This window comes from Phacochoerus africanus, chromosome 2 (genome assembly GCF_016906955.1).
Source record: "Phacochoerus africanus isolate WHEZ1 chromosome 2, ROS_Pafr_v1, whole genome shotgun sequence".
In the NCBI taxonomy this organism is placed as follows: Eukaryota; Metazoa; Chordata; class Mammalia; order Artiodactyla; family Suidae; genus Phacochoerus; species Phacochoerus africanus.
In genome coordinates this window covers 271041590-271059583 of record NC_062545.1, presented here as the reverse complement: position 1 = coordinate 271059583, position 17994 = coordinate 271041590, and the positions used below count along the sequence as shown (strand labels likewise).

The window sequence follows — 17994 nt, the reverse complement described above, 5'->3', positions numbered from 1 at the left end:
AGTAAGGAGGGTCCTATTGTTTTCCATCTGATGTCACTAAAGTCTCAGGGCAGTATTTTTAAAAGATGTGACTATCATCAAAAAATAACTAGAAGTGGAGTTCCCTTCGTGGCTCAGCAGTAAACAAAGCCAACTAGGGTCCATGAGGGTGCAGGTTCGATTGCTGGCCTCGCTCAGTAGGTTAAGGATCTGCATTGTCATGAGCTGTGGTGTAGGTCACAGACTCAGCTCGGATCCTGAGTTGCTGTGGCTGTGGTGTAGGTCAGCAGCTGCAGCTCCAATTCGACCCCTAGCCTGGGAATTTCTATATGCTGGCAAGTGCAGCCCTAAAAAGCAAAAAAAAAAAAAAAAAGCTAAAAGAAAGCATGGGTGAATTTATTTATAGTAACACACAGGGGTCTTTGCAAGCCTAATATAAATCCCAGAAGCCACAAAGATAAATAGACCTGACAACATAGAAATATATGATAATGGAGTTCCTGATGTGTCACAACAGGATCGGCTGGAGCACTGGGATGCAGGTTCAATCCCCAGCCTGGCACAGTGGCTTCAAAATCTGGCGTTGACGCAGCTGCAGCTCAGATCTGATCCCTGGTCTGGGAACTCCACATGCCTGAAGGTGGCCAAAAAAACGGAAAAAAAAAAACCCTTCCCCAATTCAGCCAAAAGATAAATGACATACTAAGGGAAAGTACATGCACATTTGACAAAGAGCTACTCTCCTTTTTTTTTTTTAATTCTCCTTTTTGGCCACACTTGTGGCACATGAAAGTTCCCAGGCCAGGAATCAAATTCCAGCTGGAGCTTCGACCTATGCCACAGCTATGGCACTGCTGGATCCTTAACCCACAGCGGGAACTTCAACACAAGGCTACTTTCCAAATTCTCTAATTTATATTATAATTCAAAAAGAATGGGCTGACATAGAAGACCCTATGGAAGAAGGAGCAAAAAATACCAATAGTTCAAAGAAAAAGAAAAGTGACCAAAAAACATATGAAAAGATGTTTAGCTTTATTTATGGTCAAAACATATGAATTACAGGGAGTTCCCATTGCAGCTCATTGGTAAGGACCCGACTAGGATCCTCGAGGATGTGAGTTCAATTCCTGGCCCCAATCAGTGGGTTAAGGATCCAGCGTTGCTGTAAACTGCAGTGTAGGCCGCAGACACAGCTAGGATCTGGTATTGCTATGGCTCTGGGGTAGGACAGCAGCTGCAGCTCCCATTCAACCCCTAGCCTGGGAACTTCCATATGCCGCAGGTGCAGCCCTAAAAAGACAAAACAAAACAGAAAAAACTAATACACAGTACTTACAAAAGCATGTTAGGATATATATAACAAGCACTGCACATTTTTATTTGCTATAGCAGAAAAAAAAGTGGGAAACAATCTCAAAACCCAGAGGATAGACTGGTTCAAATAAAAAGAAAAAAAAAAATACTACCCACTAACTAAAAAGGACAGATCTATATCCTTCAATATGGAAAGAGCTTTAAGATTTAGCCCAAACCAGCAAGATAAGAAAAATATGTATGTATATAGGGATTCCCCTCATGCTATTTTTTTAAGAAAAATGAATATACGCTGCTATTTCCTTTCTGGAAGGAACACCATGAAATTGTTAATACTGGTGACTTTCGGGAATGAGGACTAAGGACCAGAGAGGAATGGGAAACAGACTTTTATACTTTTTGAGTTGTTTTATTATATAGCTATATTATTCTCACTAAAAGCTTTTTCAAGATATGTTACAGGATTTTACCTAAAAATATGTAATTTCTAAAACCAGAGAAACTAGAGAAAGATGGGCTGGAAATGGATAATTACTGTATCAGGCAGACAATTAATTACAGAGGCAGAAACAAAGAACAATGAGAAAAATGACAAGACTAATTACTTTTGACCAAAGAGATTTTTTAAAAAATCAAAACAGAACAAAGAAAAACTTCATGGTGGAAATAATATTTGAACAGGACTTTGCATTTCAAAGGGAACAGACAGAAAGAATGGCAGACGCAAAGAACAGTGGCGTGAAGATGCATTGTGCCTGGGGAAGTGGCCAGGACCAAGATACAAGGAGTGACGAAGGAAAGAGGAAAACGCTAGAGTGGAAAACGCAAACTGAATTCTAGTGGCATGTCCAAGGAGGGACTCCACAGGGCTTGGAGACTGAGGGATGTTATCCATTCTGGAAGGCAAGCTCGTTCCGCCTCAGACAAGCTGAGTTTAGGCTGCCCCCCAGGATGAGAGCAGAGCTGTCCAATAAGCACAATTAGGGAGTAACCAAAAACTGGCCCACACCAAGGATCGATGTGGTAAGAGGAGGTTACTCAGGGAGAGCAAACAGGCAAGACACTGGAGAACAGAACAGTCATCTGCCCCCACCGAAAGACGGGATCTCCTGAAAGATTAAATATCCATACCTAGCCCTCTCCTTAACACATCATTTCACTGAGGAGTCAAATTCTGCATCATGCCTTTTGTTAAGCTGAAAGGAAACAAACAATGAAAACAAGAACCTGGACTAGTGACATCTTCCCACACTGCTAACCCATTTGAAAGAGAACCTCAAGATAAGAAAGGACATTTCCATATCATCTGGGCAAAACACCACATGGGCCTTGAAATCCCCTCTACGATAGCCCTGGGTAAAGCCCTGGGACCATTTCTCTGTAATGACAACCAGAACAAAAGTAAAAGTGTAAAACCTAAGCAGTCAGGATGTGCTGATTTTTTTTTTTTCTTTTTAGGGCCACACCCACAGCATGTGGAGGTTTCCAGGCTAGGGGTCGATTCAGAGCTGTAGCAGCTGGCCTACACCACAGCTCATGGCAATGCCGGATCCTTAATCCACTGAGCGAGGTCAGGGATGGAACCTTCGCCCTCATAGAGGCTAGTCAGATTCATTTCCACTGAGCCACAACAGGAACTCTGGGATGTACTGTTTGAGCCTCCTGGGCTGCCAAGCTCACAGCTCTGGTGGTGAGCTTTCTGAGGGCAGGGATTGTGTGCCCAGAGTCTGGCAGAGAGGCTCCCAGCATGTGTCAGCGGATGCAACCTAAACCAAGCTGGTGACTCAAAATCTACCACTGCCACCGTAGCTGCACACTTACTTAGCTTTCAATGTTTCCTGCTGAGGAGCCAAAAGAGGTAAGATTGTCTCACCAGCAGGAAAAAATTTAGCAAGGTGGCTCATTCCCATCTAACCCATAAACACTCTAATTCGCTCCACTTCATTTAAAAATACCCTGCGACACTTCCAAGAAAGGAAAGGAAGGTTACAAATTTGGAAGTTGTTTAAGGCACCAGGAGGTACCCATTATTCTCAATCACGATGCTCATGATTCCAAACCCAGATTCGCACCTGCTGGCTTCAGTCTTTTGCTGTACCAGAGACACAACTCAAGCTAGACTCTCAGGCACTGAAGACCTGAAGATCCCTAATTTTCATTCTCATACAAGAAGTCATTAAAAGACTACAGATGGAAGCACTGAGGACAACGGGCATGGTAACAGCAGTAACAACTATATAAAAATAACCTTCCTAGGTATTTCTGCCTGGGTCCAGATCGAAACTAAAACTGAGCTGTCATAAATTATAATCTAATCCTTTAGAAAGCAGCAGCCGAATAACACCAGGGCTGCATGAAACATTCTGGTGCTGCTGAAACCCAGTGCAAGAAAAAAATAAATAAAATGGCATTCCGTGATGGATATTCATGAAGCACTCATCCTAATTTAAAAGAAAACAAGTCTAGAATTCTTACTGCATTAATTCATGTGAGCCTGAAAGAACATTTTTATCCAAACTGTTAGATTTCCTACCAAGGCGTTAACATTCTCCAAGTCTGCTCAGATACACTAATTCTGAGAGTGCGGTTTGGTTTGACAGTGGGGATTGTCTTTCAGTCAGTACAAAATACTAGACGCTTCTTCTGAGCTTCCCAGCAGGGTGGGAATGGACTCTTTAACCCGACTGGCAATAAGAGTTACTGAGCTCCAACTGTGTACTGTATGCTAAGTAAGCTCGTTACCTGCTCCCTGAATCCATGACCACAGTGAGATAGATGCTGTAGCTACCCAATCCTACAGATGAGAAAACACACTCAGAGAGACTCAGAACTTTTCCTGAGATCACCAATGATCAGCTGAGCCAAGATTTGAACCTGGATTTGACAGTCTCCCGAACCATAATTCTTATCTCCTACAGGAATAAGATTTTAATCCAGTTACAGTGGGGTTTTCACTGGAGCTGGAGTCTTACTGATCACCTTTGAGTGGAAACAAATTTTCTCATTTAGGGATTTATCGACTGTACCAACATAGCAATAATAAGAGGTTACAATCTCTTGTACTTTACGGCCATTTCTCCGCATAATGTCCATTCTTTTTACTTCTAAGAAGTGGGCAATTAGCTGTTTAAAATCCTATCATGAAATAGAAAGATGTGTTTCAGTTGAATGAATGAATAAGCTTTAAGGCAAAGAACTCAAAAAAATGTCAAGGAGTAGCATCGTGTCTGCTTATCGCTGGCATTTCAGGGGACACTGGACCCGGAAAATATATTAAGTCCCGCCTCTTATGATAAAAGGATTAGAAATGCTCACCTTGAATTGCTTTCATCCAGGAGGTTTTCCACGCCATCAATACAACCAGAAAATAACTATTCGAAATTAAACTGCCTTCAGTTGATGTCCATCACTAAGCTACATTCAGCAGTTTGTCAACTACAAAACATTAAATGGACGCAATTAAGAAGTCTGAAAAACATTAAGCAGAATTTAAAGAAAGATGAAAACTAATGGGGAAAACATAATGACGCGTTCTAGGTTTGTGGTACTGACATTTTTGACAGGTGGAAGGTAGAAGCAGGATCCAGAGGCACGTAGAAAAGTCTCGGGAGCTACAATGAGGTTCAGCAGCCTATCATTTCTCCGCCTTGATAAATTTACACCTAATAATAATCATGATGATGATGAAAATGGATTAAGCAGTTACTCGGTGCTGTAAACTCTGTTACCTCCTTCATATACTTTTCTTCACTTTAAAACTCCTAGCATCCTACAAAAGGGATTATATTACCCCCACACTACAGATGAGAAAACAGAGGCCCAGAGACATTGTATAAATGGTTCAAGTTCACTTGGCTAGTAAGCAGCCTTCCTGGGATTCAAACCCAGACGCGTCTGATTCCGAAGCTGATGTTCCTTCCCCACAGTCTCCAACTGAAGAGTTGCGACTTTTTCTTTTCCCATAATCCAGAGTAAATAAACGTTTTAATGTTTCAAAGATTCGCTTTACGTTATCTGCACGCTAAGAATGAAAGCTGAACACATCCACCTTGAATGGCAGCATTAGACATAAATGATATATGACAGAGAAAACTAGTAATAAAAGATTCTCCTTTAAAAAGGGGAGGCATTTCCTTTTTTTTCTTAAGAAGTCATTTACCAACAAAAATCAGGAAGTATTTGAGTATCTATTATAAAAGTCCAGCTACAGTATTAGATATTACAAGGGTTTCGAGAGAAGTATTAAGACATAATGCCCTCAAAAACGCCCACTCCAGTCGGAACAAGAGCAAGTTCAATAACCAGAGAACAAGTGCTGAATCCTGTGCTTCAGATTCTGAATGCCACAAAGGCATGGGGGTAGGGCAGTCAAGGAACACCCTCTGGAGGAAGTATATCTTCAGCAGGGGCTTGAAGGAAGTGAAATGGAGAATTTACACAGAGGAGAAGAAAAAGGAGGCCAGTACTTCAGAAGGGGGAAGAGAAGCAAAGCCGTAGAGGCAGTCATAAACTCACTTCTGCAGGAGACAGACTGGGAGAAGGAGAAGCAGGGAATAAGGTCCAGGTAGGCGAGGAGAGGCCAAACCAAGGGGAGCCCTAAAATGGCAGGGTGGGCGAGGTGGCAGGCCGAGGACCTACGCAGCTTTGAAGAGTGGTATAAATGCTGCAGGGCCTTTTAGCGGATCTCCTAGCCCTCTCTCCCTCCCCCTCCTGCAAAAGATCATGAACCACCCCTAGTCTCCCGCCGTTCACCTCTGCCTTTAGAACAGTTTCAACTTTGGCCTAGTGTTCAAGTTCTTTCAGGAACTAGCCCAACCAATCTATCCTCTTGTTCCCTTCCTTTACGCACCCTTCTCTACCGGGAGACTGGTCTATTCACTAACTCCATAAGATCACTGGGCCTGATTCTTCTTTTCCTATCTGAATCCTACTCATCCTTTAGCAGCCAGCTCAAACCCCACCCCCGTCACTAAGCCCTCCCTGACCACTTGGCCTACAGTGACCTCTCCATCTCGCCTCCCACTTAATTCTAAAGCACACAGGCTTGTCTTATCAACCAATTACCTTTTCCCAGGTAAAGTCTTAGCACCAGGGTAAACCGCTTGGAGGCTGCAAGTGTGCCTTCTACTTCTTCCCCCCACCACATGGAACAGCATCTTGACATTTAATAAGCAAGCAAACACTCAACTCTTTTTTTGACTTCCTATATTAAGTTTGGCATTAGCATAAAGGAAGGATGGGGGAGGTGGGGGGGGGGAACTTCTGAAGTCAGAGACCAGCTAAGAAGCTGTTGCAATAATCCAGATGTGAAGCAAAGAGGGCCTGACTGGGAACAAAGAGAAAATAGGCAAATATAAACAACAAAAAATTTTTTACATGCAAAAACTCTGCAGGATGGGACTGACTACTACTAGGAACAAAAGCAAAGGAAGAATTACGACAAGGAAAGGTTTAGAGAAGATTCTTGGATTCATTTTAAAGCCTATGTGAAACCAATTGTATTAAGTGGCTAAAAAGTCCACATTTGCAAAAAGTCTTCAGTGAAACGGTCCAATATCTTGAACCAGGGACAGCCCTTCCAATTTCAGACATACGGAGAATGGCAGAGCTGAAGGAGTCTTTAGAGAACTAATCTAAAACTCTTACTGATCAGATGGGGAAACTGAGGCCCAGCATGGAAGAGACATGCTGAAAGCCTCAAGACCGAGACTCCCAGCCTAAGGACGCCCTAAGGCACAGCCATCTAGCCTAGAAGGACACTGTTTACACCCCCAGGCCAGCCCAGCCCTCTGTAAAAGCAGGACCGTCTGAGGGTGAGAGTGACCATGGAGTCGTCCAGGGCCAAGCACGTCGCGTCGCCGCCTGTTTACCTGGAGAAAGGCGGAGGCGTGGGGCAGGGGTTCAGTGGAGGCCACCAGCAGGGCCGACCCCATGGCCCGGCCCAGGTCTCCAGGGGATTTAACTATTCGGCCTCCTCATACAAAAAGAGAGCGCCCCTGGAGCCAAGGGGCCCGGAAGCAGGGGATCCCAAGACGCCCGGGGCGGAGGCTGGGGAGCCCGGGGGCAGCTGGTCGAGCGGGACCCTCAGCCCCGCGAACAGCGTCCGGACTCCAGGGCCGAGTAGGGTTGGCCCCTCCAGGGCGCGCGCCTGGCCCAAGCAGGTGCCCGGGGCCTCCCGACCCCACCCGGCCTCGGCTTCTGCCCGCGCCGCCCGCCCGCCGGACTGACCAGGCGCTGAGGCTCCCGCCCCGCCGCGCCCAGAGGGAGCGGGACAGCGGCCGGGGACTGCCTCCCACCCCGCCGGCTCCGCCCGCGCCTAGCCCGCCGCCCGCCAGCCCCGCAGGCGCTTCTCACCTGCCGAGAGCGCCGCGCTCACATCGCCCGCCCGCGGCGCCCCCTCCGCCGCCGCCGGCGCCAGGCCCGTCCCCGCCGCTCCGGCTGCCGCCCCAGCCCGCGCCCCCCGCCCCCGGAAGCGCTTCCCGGCCCCGCCCCCTCGGCGCCGGCGCTTCCGGGCAGGCGCGGACCAGGGTGCGGGGCACACTGGCTTGGCCCCTCTCCGGGACACCGGATCCCGGATCCCGGTTCCCGTCCCGGCCACGGCCAGGAGCCTCGCTGCAAACAAATGGGCTAGCGGCAACCTTGGTTTCGACGGGGGGAGGAGCGGCGGCAGCTCTGCGCACCGTGGCCTCCCCGCCCGCCTTCTCCTGGGCGCCTCCTGCTGGTGGGAGGAGGGCTGCTCGGCGGGGCGCGCCCGGGCGCTCCGGGAACGGGGTGGGTGAGAGGCAGCACAGTCGACCCGCCATCACCCCGGGGCCTGCGCCTGCCCTCCGCTGGGACCCTCTCTCCCACAGCCCTTTAGATGCCTGCTCCTCACCCTACCCTGTAGTGGTTACTCATGGGGTGGTTACTACCTACCAGACCCAGTCCTAACTGAGGACCTTGGGCAGATTTCCTCTTCCCTCAAAACGGATGTGAAAAGTCCAAACTTGGGGATACTGTTGCCGAAACGGCCTGTTTTAGTGGAGGAGGAAAAAAAAAAGTAGCTTTTAGCCAGCCAAAGGCGGCCACAGCAGGCTAATACCTTAAAGATTGTGTCCTCCTTTGGAAGAGGTGGTTTTGTAGTTTGGGGAATGGAAAACAGATCCAAGGTAAAGTTAGATGCAAGTTTGTATTTTTCAAAGGGGTGTCGTAGTGGCGGTGGGACGGGTTCTGGTGGTCCTCTTTCTGGAATGAGGAATGCTTCATGAAGTAGTTAATACATTTCATTCGTTGGGGGTCTTAGTTCTGCAGAAGAGCTGGAAGGTATTGTTATGTATATTCCTGGGGGAGGAACCAGGACCCTGCCTACAGCCTGCACCATTGTTTTTTTTAACTGTTCCCCCCTCCTCCCTGTATCCCTTCCTTTCTCTAATTAGCAACTGTTTGAACCTACTTTTTGGAAGTCTGGGAAGAGGGAGGCTGAATGAGGCCTATTTCCTAAAAACAAAAAAGGAGGGACACACAAAGGCTTTTGTGCCCAAGACCCCCCTCAGGGCCCTGCTTGGTTTCAGTAGGAAACTCCTGTCACAGACCAGGTCTCTAAAAAATGTGCATGTCCAGATCTTTCCAGATACCCAAGGGAGTGGGATCCTTGCTCAGCATTTTCCTCCCTGTCAGGCGAATTTAACAGCCTTTGAAGACCTTCCCTTCCCATTTTGGTGGACTCCTGAGAAGTTGTGGCTGAGGTTTATTTTCCTTTTTCTGACTTTGTGATAAAAATAAACGAGGAGTCAAAGATACCAGCTCCTCTTCAAGTTATAAAGCTGAGGCTTCTTGATGCCTACTTCATCCTTTGCATATGGGAAAGGCTGGGTCCACTAGCCACAGCTACCCTTGTTGAATATGTTCAGGGCGCTCTGTAGACACTTTATGTGCCTGACCTCCTTTAAGACATAACCCCAGGAGGTAGCAATCTATTACTCTTCCCATTAATTAAGGAGGGGACTGAGGTTCAGAGAAGTTAAGTTTCATATCTAAAGTCACCCAGCTAGGAGTTCCCATCGTGGCTCAGTGGTTAACGAATCCGACTAGGAACCATGAGGTTGCGGGTTCGATCCCTGACCTCGCTCAGTGGGTTAAGGATCCGGCATTGCCGTGAGCTGTGGTGTAGGTCGCAGACCCGGCTTGGATTTGGTGTTGCTGTGGTTCTGGCGTAGGCCGGCAGCAAGAACTCCGATTAGACCCCTAGTCTGGGAACCTCCATGTGCCGTGGGCGCGGCCCTAAAAGGACAAAAAAGACAAATAAATAAATAAAAATAAAAAAGTCACACAGCTAAATGGCAGACTTGGGATGAGCACCCTTGTCTCTCTGATACAAATAGGAACTTTTGGTGGCAATAGAATATGCTGAACAGTATTTTAGGTAACCAGTTCTTAACTGGAGGCACCAGGGCAGAGAGTCTCACCATTTCCTTAAGATCTGTCCCTAAGAGTGAGTTCTGTGAATCCAAAGCCAAAGGAAGGTATCATCTTGTCAGGCCAGATTTCTGCAGGACCCCTGGGCTGATTCACAGCCCACATGAGTGAGTTCCTGTTTCTTCACAGACCAGCTGTGGGGCTCATCATTTTAACTGATTTTTGCTAAATCTGTTGGTAACAATTGGTGTCGTCTTGGCTGTAATAAAGTATTTGTGTGGCATTAAGGATTATAAAAGCTAAAACGTTCCTTAGTATTTAAACTTTGTGCCCAGTGTCTCAAAGTTCTTAACCAGCTGTCCATTGGATGCCGGGTATTTTTCCCTCAGAGATTTGTATCTGCTCCTCCACCCAACTGGGTCACGCAACTCATATATTTTTCCAGTGCCCTGCTCTTGCCGTTTAGCTGATTATGTGTCATGATCTCTACTAACTTATTTTGGTTAGCAAATTGTCACTTCACAATTAGGGAAAATGCATTTCTGTTTTCCCATGATCCTTGAGGCATTTCTAAATGATTTAATTTGCCGATTGGAAATCAGAATCTAGAGAGTGATGTGTGGGTGTCATTTTAATATACTCATTACCCAGTGTCCCTAATAGTATTTATAGAATGATAAAATTCACATTTTGTCAAAGTCTGGGGTTAACCTTCAATCCAGTCAAGGAGGGGTTTTGCCATAATGGAGGTGTCAGCTTTGGCAATTGTGGCAGCTGGTGTTAGTTAGCCAATATCTGTGTTCCACCTTCTCTTCTTCCAGGGCACAGGGCTAAAACACATCTTCCAGCATCCCCTCCACGTCACGTGTTACTTGAGACTGTGTAAAGTGCTTGTAAAAGTTTCGCTTCCCTCCTTCTCTCTTCTTCCCTTCCTTGGACAGATAGGGCCCAAATTGCCACTTCTCATGTCTTGCAGGTTCCTGGGCACTTGGAGTGTCAAGAGAGCCAGGTTACCTGATCCCAGGCTGTCCTCTGGCTCCCACAGGGAGACCCCTTCTGCCAGAAGTCAGGCTACGCTAACTAAACAGCTCAGGCCCACTCCGAAATCCCCAGAGTTTGGCAAAGCTTATTATAGTCTATTGGCACCTGTCAGATCTTACAGGACACACATAAGTCATGAATAGCTCTTAAACAAAATTATATGGATTATTTGAGATTTCCTCACTCTTGCTCCCTTCACCAGGATCCACTGATGTCTTTTCTCTTTCTTTCTTTCTTTTTTTTTTTTTGTCTTTTTGTCTTTTCTGGGGCCGAACCCATGGCATATGGAGGTTCCCAGGCTAGGGGTCGAATCAGAGCTGTAGCCACCGGCCTACGCCACAGCCACAGCAACACCAGATCCGAGCCATGTCTGCGATCTACACCACAGCTCACAGCAATGCCAGATCCTTAACCCACTGAGTGAGGCCAGGGATCGAACCTGCAACCCCATGGTTCCTAGTCGGGTTCGTTAACCACTGAGCCACAAGGGGAACTCCAGGATCCACTGATGCGCCCCTTCCACCTGTCTCACCACCTGAGTTGTTCTGGACCAGCAGTGGGTGTCTGCCTCTCCAAACAGTCCCAAGTGGTCCATCCACTGACTTCTAGAACATCCGAGTGGGTCAGAGTTTCACCTTGACGACTCTGCAGAGTAGCTTAGCATTGTACCCTGTCTGGGAAGAACCCTCTCCCTGGGAGATGGGAGCCTCACTGCCTGTGTGATGGGAGCCTCCCTCCTCACCTGTTAAATGACAATGGGGCTGAAGGGTGTGGTTTGTAGCCTCCCCTCCCACAGCCAAGAGTGGGCGGTACAGTGCAGTGGCTACAGTGAGGTGGATCGGGGTCCCAATCCCCACTCAGCCGCACAAGAGCTCCCTGGTCTGATGGGGGTCAAGGCATTCACCACACTGGGCTCTGGCCTGCTCGTCTGTATAGAGAGGGTTATGATACAGACCTCAATGGGTAACTAAGATAACAGAACGCTTCCAGCATGGCGCACACAATCATTATTCTTGGTCAGCAAGAAAGCAAGGGAGGAAGGATGGCTTCAAGAGCTCCCACCCAGGAGTTCCCGCTGTGGCTCAGCAGTAAAGAACCCGACTAGTATCCATGAGGTGGCTGGTTTGATCCCTGGCCTCTCTCAGTGTGTTAAGGATCCAGTGTTGCCCTGAGCTGTGGTGTAGATCACAGACACAGTTTGGATCCCACATTGTTGTGGCTGTGGTGTAGATCAGCAGCTGCAGCTCTGATCCAATCCCTAGCCTGGAAACTTCCATATGCCGCATGTGCCGCCGCAAAGAGAAAAAAAAAATTAAGGACCCCCACCCATTTGCATGAAGTCTTTTCTCACTTCCTGGAGAGATGGCTTGCTCTCTCCTGTCCTCCTATCTCAGCTGTCCTGGCTTCCCTCTGACCTGAGCCCTGCTGACACCCACTGGGCCCAGGTGCTGCCTCTGGAGTCCTTCCTTGCTGTCATTTTCTTCCCAATCTGCTCTCTCCCGGTTTCCTGCTGCTTCTTCAACACCACCCCTGCTGATAGACTCTGCTGGTGCCCTCTACTTCTGCTTTGTGGTCGCCACAGTGGCAATCAGTGACCCGAACAGTTGTGAGTTTAATATGTCCGACCCCACCCCCCACCCCGCCCCCCGCCACTAGCCTGTAAACTTCGTAAGGATAGGACCTTGTTTTATTTCTTTCCTGCTCTTTCTCCAGTGCTTGGTACTCAATCAATATTTGTTGAATTCATAGATAATGAGCAGTTACCAGCTTTTGCTTCTAGGTCTATGTTCCTTGAGGGTAGGGCTGTTTCGTTGATCCATTTCCTCTGCACACTGCAAAGAACCTGGTTCTGGATGAGCAGCAGTAAATATTTGCTGAGGGAAACAAAGCATGAGTAAATGAAGGGATGAGCTGAGAGACGGAACCCGTATTTCTCTTCCCCTTTTCTCTGCATCATGTTTTCTGACCTAGTCCTCCTGTCTGTGTGATGGTCTCTAGGTCATGACCAGCTCTTATCTTGCAGCTTCTCTTAACCCCTAAGGATGATAGGGGAGAAGAGAAAGGTCTTCCTCATTTGCAGGGAGTTCTCATTTGAAAAATATGGTTTTCAGGGAGTTCCCTTCTGGTGCAGAGGGTGAAGGGCCCAGCATTGACACTGCAGTGGCTCTGTGGCTTGCTGCTGTGGTGTAGTTCAATCCCCAGTCGGGATTCAGTCCCTGGCCTGGGAACTTCATGCTCGGGGTACGGCCAAAAATAAAAATAAGGTTTTTAGGAGATCTACCTCAGTTCTGTGGAAAAGACACACCTATCTTGTCAAAAAGCGTGGATGGAGTTCCCGTCATGACTCAGCGGTTAGTGAACTCGACTAGCATTCATGAGGACACGGGTTTGATCCCTGGCCTCGCTCAGTGGGTTAAAGATCCGGCGTTGCCATGAGCTGTGGTGCAGGTCACAGATGCAGCTCAGATCTCATGTTGCTGTGTGGCTCTGGTGTAAGCTGGTGGCTACAGCTCCAATTGGACCTCTAGCCTGGGAACCTCCATATGCTGCAGCTGCAGCCATAAAAGACAAAAAGAAAAAAAAAAAGACCAAAAAAAAAGGGTGGCTACTCTCCAGGAGACGGTACACAGATACATACAGAACCATTTTTCACCCAGTGTCGTTTCCTGCCAATTTTCTTTTGTCTTTTTAGGGCCGCACCTGCCATGTGTGGAGGTTCCCAGGCTAGGGGTCAAATCAGAGCTATAGCGGCCAGCCTATGACACAGCTCACAGAAATGCTGGATCCTTAACCCACCGAGTGAGGCCAGGGATCGAACCTGTGTCCTCATGGATGGTAGTCAGATTCATTTCCGCTGAGCCACGGCAAGAACTCCTCCTGCGAATTCTCATCGAAGCCATTAACTGCAAAGTTTCTTTCTCACACTCACACAAACTATGGTAGGCAGTGTTGTATTCTGGTCAAGAGAATAGAAGATACTTTAGAGTTTCTTTGGGTGAATCGTTTCATATTTTTTACTCTTTCTCACTCATCTGAAAGTGAAGCCTAATATTCCCAAATTTCCTCTTTTAACAAAGGATGCATTCTTTTTTTTTTTTTTTTGTCTTTTTGCCATTTCTTGGGCTGCTCCTGCAGCATATGGAGGTTCCCAGGCTAGGGGTCTAATCAGAGCTGTAGCCGCCGGCCTACGCCAGAGCCACAGCAACCCCGGATCCAAGCCTCGTCTGCAACCTACACCACAGCTGACGGCAACGCCGGATCCTTAACCCGCTGAGCGAGGCCAGGGATCCAACCTGCAACCTCGTGATTCCTAGTCAGATTTGTTAACCACTGAGCCACAACAGCAACTCCAACAAAGGATGCATTCTTGTTCATATTTAAACACTCCTGGTATCAGAAGACATCTTACAATCAATGAGTATGTTTAATCTGGTTGTGTTTTTTCCCTCCAAACTCCATCAATAAATCCAGAGTAGGGAATTCTCTGATGGCCTAGTGGGTTGAAACTCCTGCGTTCTTGATGCTGTGGCTCTGGTTGCTGCTGTGTAGTGTAGGTTCAATCCCTGGACCAGGAATGTCCACAAACTGCCTGTGTGGCAAAAAAGAAAAAAAAAATACAAAAAAACCCAGGGAATTCCTTTCATGGCTCTATGGTTAACAAACCCAACTACGAACCATGAGGATGTGGGTTCGATTCCTGGCCTCGCTTGGTGGGTTAAGGATCCGGTGTTGCTGTGGCTGTGGTGTAGGCCGGCAGCTACAGCTCTGATTCACCCCCTAGCCTGGGAATCTCCATGTGCTGCGAATGTGGCCCTAAAAAAAAAAAGAAAGAAAGAAAGAGAAAGAGAGAGACTGAACCTGAAATAAATGTTGCAACTCTCATTTAAAAAAAAAAAAAGTCCAGAGCATATGTCAGAATCAGTGGCATTCTCGAAAGCTCTATCTTGAGGTGAACTGTTAAAACTCAGGTCACATTTTCTCATAGTCAGTGTCTGACCAAAATCAGTCAAGTGAAGACATCTGCCAAGACATAGCCTGGTTTAAAAAGGTGACTATGCACCAAGTGTTCCAAACCAGACACAAACCCGCCGGGCACGCCCTGGATTTCAGTGAAGTGAGCAAGCTGCGTGCGAAGAGCATTCTTGCCGCCTCGTGTGTTTAATGTAAAGCCGACATCCTGTCCATCAAACAGGAGACCAGAAGCATTGCCCGCCTCTGCTCAGAAGTCAGAGGGCTTTGCAGGATGACTTTGATGACCCAGACTCTAAAGAAGATGCCCGGGGAGATGGAACCTTTTCCCTTCAGTAAAATTCCCCAGAACAAATAGTTCCCCTGACCCGAGACACGACTTGAGTACCTTCTTGAGTTGAAAGCTGTTTAAAAATAAAAGTCATGGCATCTGATTGTTTGACGGCTTCACTGAAGATTTTGAATGTGAGGGTCTGGGGAGGGGGTGTCTCTTTAAACTCTCTTCTTTCCTTCTTACAACAGAATCGGAATGGAGGGGGCCCTTTGGGCACAGTGTCCCCCAGAGGCTCTGAGATGGCTCCGGACACTGTGGAGGCAGGAGGATGTCCATCTTTGTTTCTTTTAATCAAGCTTCAGGAGGGAGATTGCGTTTTTTTTTTTTTGTTTGTTTGTTTGTTTGTTTTTTGTCTTTTTGCTATTTCTTGGGCCGCTCCTGCAGCGTATGGAGGTTCCCAGGCTAGGGGTCGAATTGGAGCTGTAGCTGCCAGCCTACGCCAGAGCCACAGCAACTCGGGATCCGAGCCGCATCTGCAACCTACACCACAGCTCACGGCAACACTGGATCGTTAACCCACTGAGCAAGGGCAGGGACCGAACCCGCAACCTCATGGTTCCTAGTCGGATTCATTAACCACCGTGCCACGACGGGAACTCCGAGATTGCGTTTTGGGCAATGTGTACGGTTGTTAACGGCCACCATGACCTTGGCTGAGCATAAACAAAGTGCTCAGCATCTGGTTTTTGCTCCTGTTTCCTAGGGCACCTGTGTGTCCTCGCCCTGCTTGCTCTCACTGCAGAAATCAGTGACTGCAGGACTGAACACCGAAAGGAGGTGAGATCAGCGGGGCAGTGGAGGCAGGCACACAACGCCTGGGGGACCCTGTCATGACATTCCTGTTACATAGTTATTCATTCAACAAATTGTTTTTGAGGGCTAATTAAGTCCCAAACATTGCTCTAAGTGCTGGGGATATAGCAGTGGACAAAGGGAAAAATAAAAAAAAAAACCCTCTGTCTTGTAGCATATGCCGTTAGGGAATAAGAGGCATAAACTAACAAAATATATAGTATGTTAGGTGGTGAGAAGGGCTAAGGAAAAAACAAACAGAGAAGGGGAAAGGAGGGTAGACAATATATCACCCAACGACAGGGTTTTAGGCGACTTTGAAATTCTTACCTTACTTCTGTATCAAACCAGAGGGTACTCACAGCTGCCGGCTGAGAAGGGGCTCATGGCAACTTTCCTTCCCTTCCCTCGGGACCTTAATCTGTCTTCTTCCCCTGCTGACACTGAGCTGGGGTCTGCCTGGGGACCTGCCCTTGCTCTCTAATCCATCCTCTTCTGCTGGGCTCCTTCAGGATCTGCTCCTCAGCTGGTCACATCTCTGTCGTCCCGTCCTCTATCTCTGGCCCAGAACGGGACTGGCTTTTTTTCTCCAAGACGGGCCACCTGCTAAAAACCATGAGGCCCTGGGGAAATTAATCAGACTCTCTGAACCTTAGTTTTCTCACCTGTAGAGTGGGTGTGATCAGAGTGCACCTGTCCCAGATGGTGACTATGGGAATCCCACCAGGTGACAGAAAGAAATAGACTGGCTTCAGGGGCTTGCACTTAGTGGGGGCTGAATCAGTAGGAGCTGTTCACGGAGAAGGGACTGAGCTTATGGCAGCAATGCAGAGGCCAGCGCAGTGTGCGGGTGCACCCTGGCTTTGTCTTCCGCACGCCCTCCCCAGCCTCCTCTGGACCTTCCCTGTCCTACCCTAACCCCTGACATGCTGTCATTCTCGGCTCCCCTTTCATCATGGAGCTTAGCTCGGTGGAATCTTTGCCTCTGGCCACTTGATGAGAAAAACTCTTCAATTGATCTGCTCTCAGCCTCCCACTCTCATCGCCTGAAGAGCAATCTCTGTTCAAAGGGTACGATGCCTTCCTTGTCAGTCAAGACTCCGGAAGATTGGGGTATCATAGCCCTTTCTCTGTTGTGAATGCACTCATTGCCAGGGTCGTCCTGTGCACAGAGGAGCTCACCTCTGCATGATCCCTTTTCCTGGCTGGGATCAAAGTCCCTCTGTCATCTCCCAGTGTGGAAGCCCGGCCTCGCTACAATTTATGCCCTGCCTCTTCCTAGTCTTCCATTCTCACAAGACATTCAGATAAGGGGGTAACCTCCAACCACTCTCCTCTTCCTTTCAACTTCTTTTTTCCCTAGAGCTCCCTGAGTTTTAACCAAGTTGGACATGCTCCTCTGTCAGGATTCTTAGGCAGAAATCTTAGGCCTGCAGTCTCATGAGCAGTGGCTCAACTTCCAGTGAAACAATAAATGAAGAACACAGTTTTTCGGGTCAAAACTCACTGAACAGGAGCTCCCGTCATGGCACAGAGGAAACGAATCGGACTAGGGACCATGAGGTTTTGGGTTCGATCCCTGGCCTCCCTCAGTGGGTTAAGGAACTAGCGTTGCCGTGAGCTGTGGTGTAGGTCTCAGACGCAGCTCGGATCTGGCGTTGCTGTGGCGGTGGTGTAGGCTGGCAGCCACAGCTCCAATTAGACCCATAGCCTGGGAAACTCCATATGCCGTGGATGTGCCCCTAAAAAGACAAAAGACAAAAAAAAAAAAACTCACTGAACAAAGCTAAGACACTTAACCTCTCTGAACTTCTGTTTCATCATCTGTGAAATGGAGATAAGTGTTCTGATCCCAAAGGGTTGTTAGGAGGAGTACAATGAGATAATGATTGTAAAAGCACTTTGCAAAGGGCCTCCTGTACGATAAACAAGCAAAAACCAGAAGGTCACATGTCTGTGGTGGGGTTTGTTAGGATAAGTCCTATTTTCCTGCTGAGCCTTCTCTATCGTGTCCAGCTACCTGGGAGCTATCACGCTGAGCCCTGGGCATTTGCTGATTCGTCTGTCAGGCATAAGCAGCTTAACGACAGGGACTTGTCTGGCTCTCAAACAATTCTTAGAAGTCACCAGCATTTCTTGTCGTCAGGGCAGACTATGAGTTGAGAGAG

At 47.8% G+C, this 17994-nt stretch overlaps 1 protein-coding gene across 4 annotated transcripts in view; it reads right to left on the bottom strand.

Annotated features, from left to right (window-relative positions):
* Positions 1-7698, bottom strand: part of ZBTB34 (zinc finger and BTB domain containing 34) — a 28926-nt gene extending 21228 nt beyond the window's left edge. Inside the window, exons 1-2 of one of the 4 annotated variants that reach the window (XM_047768425.1) lie at positions 7651-7698; positions 4612-4731 (exon numbers count right to left, since the gene is read on the bottom strand). The gene's annotated coding sequence lies outside the window, so the exon portion shown is untranslated. Of the gene's footprint in view, positions 1-1558; positions 2493-4611; positions 7584-7650 lie in introns of those variants that run through there. The other 3 variants (XM_047768424.1, XR_007133307.1, XM_047768427.1) reach the window with 3 other exon arrangements.
* Positions 7699-17994: the final 10296 nt, after the last annotated feature.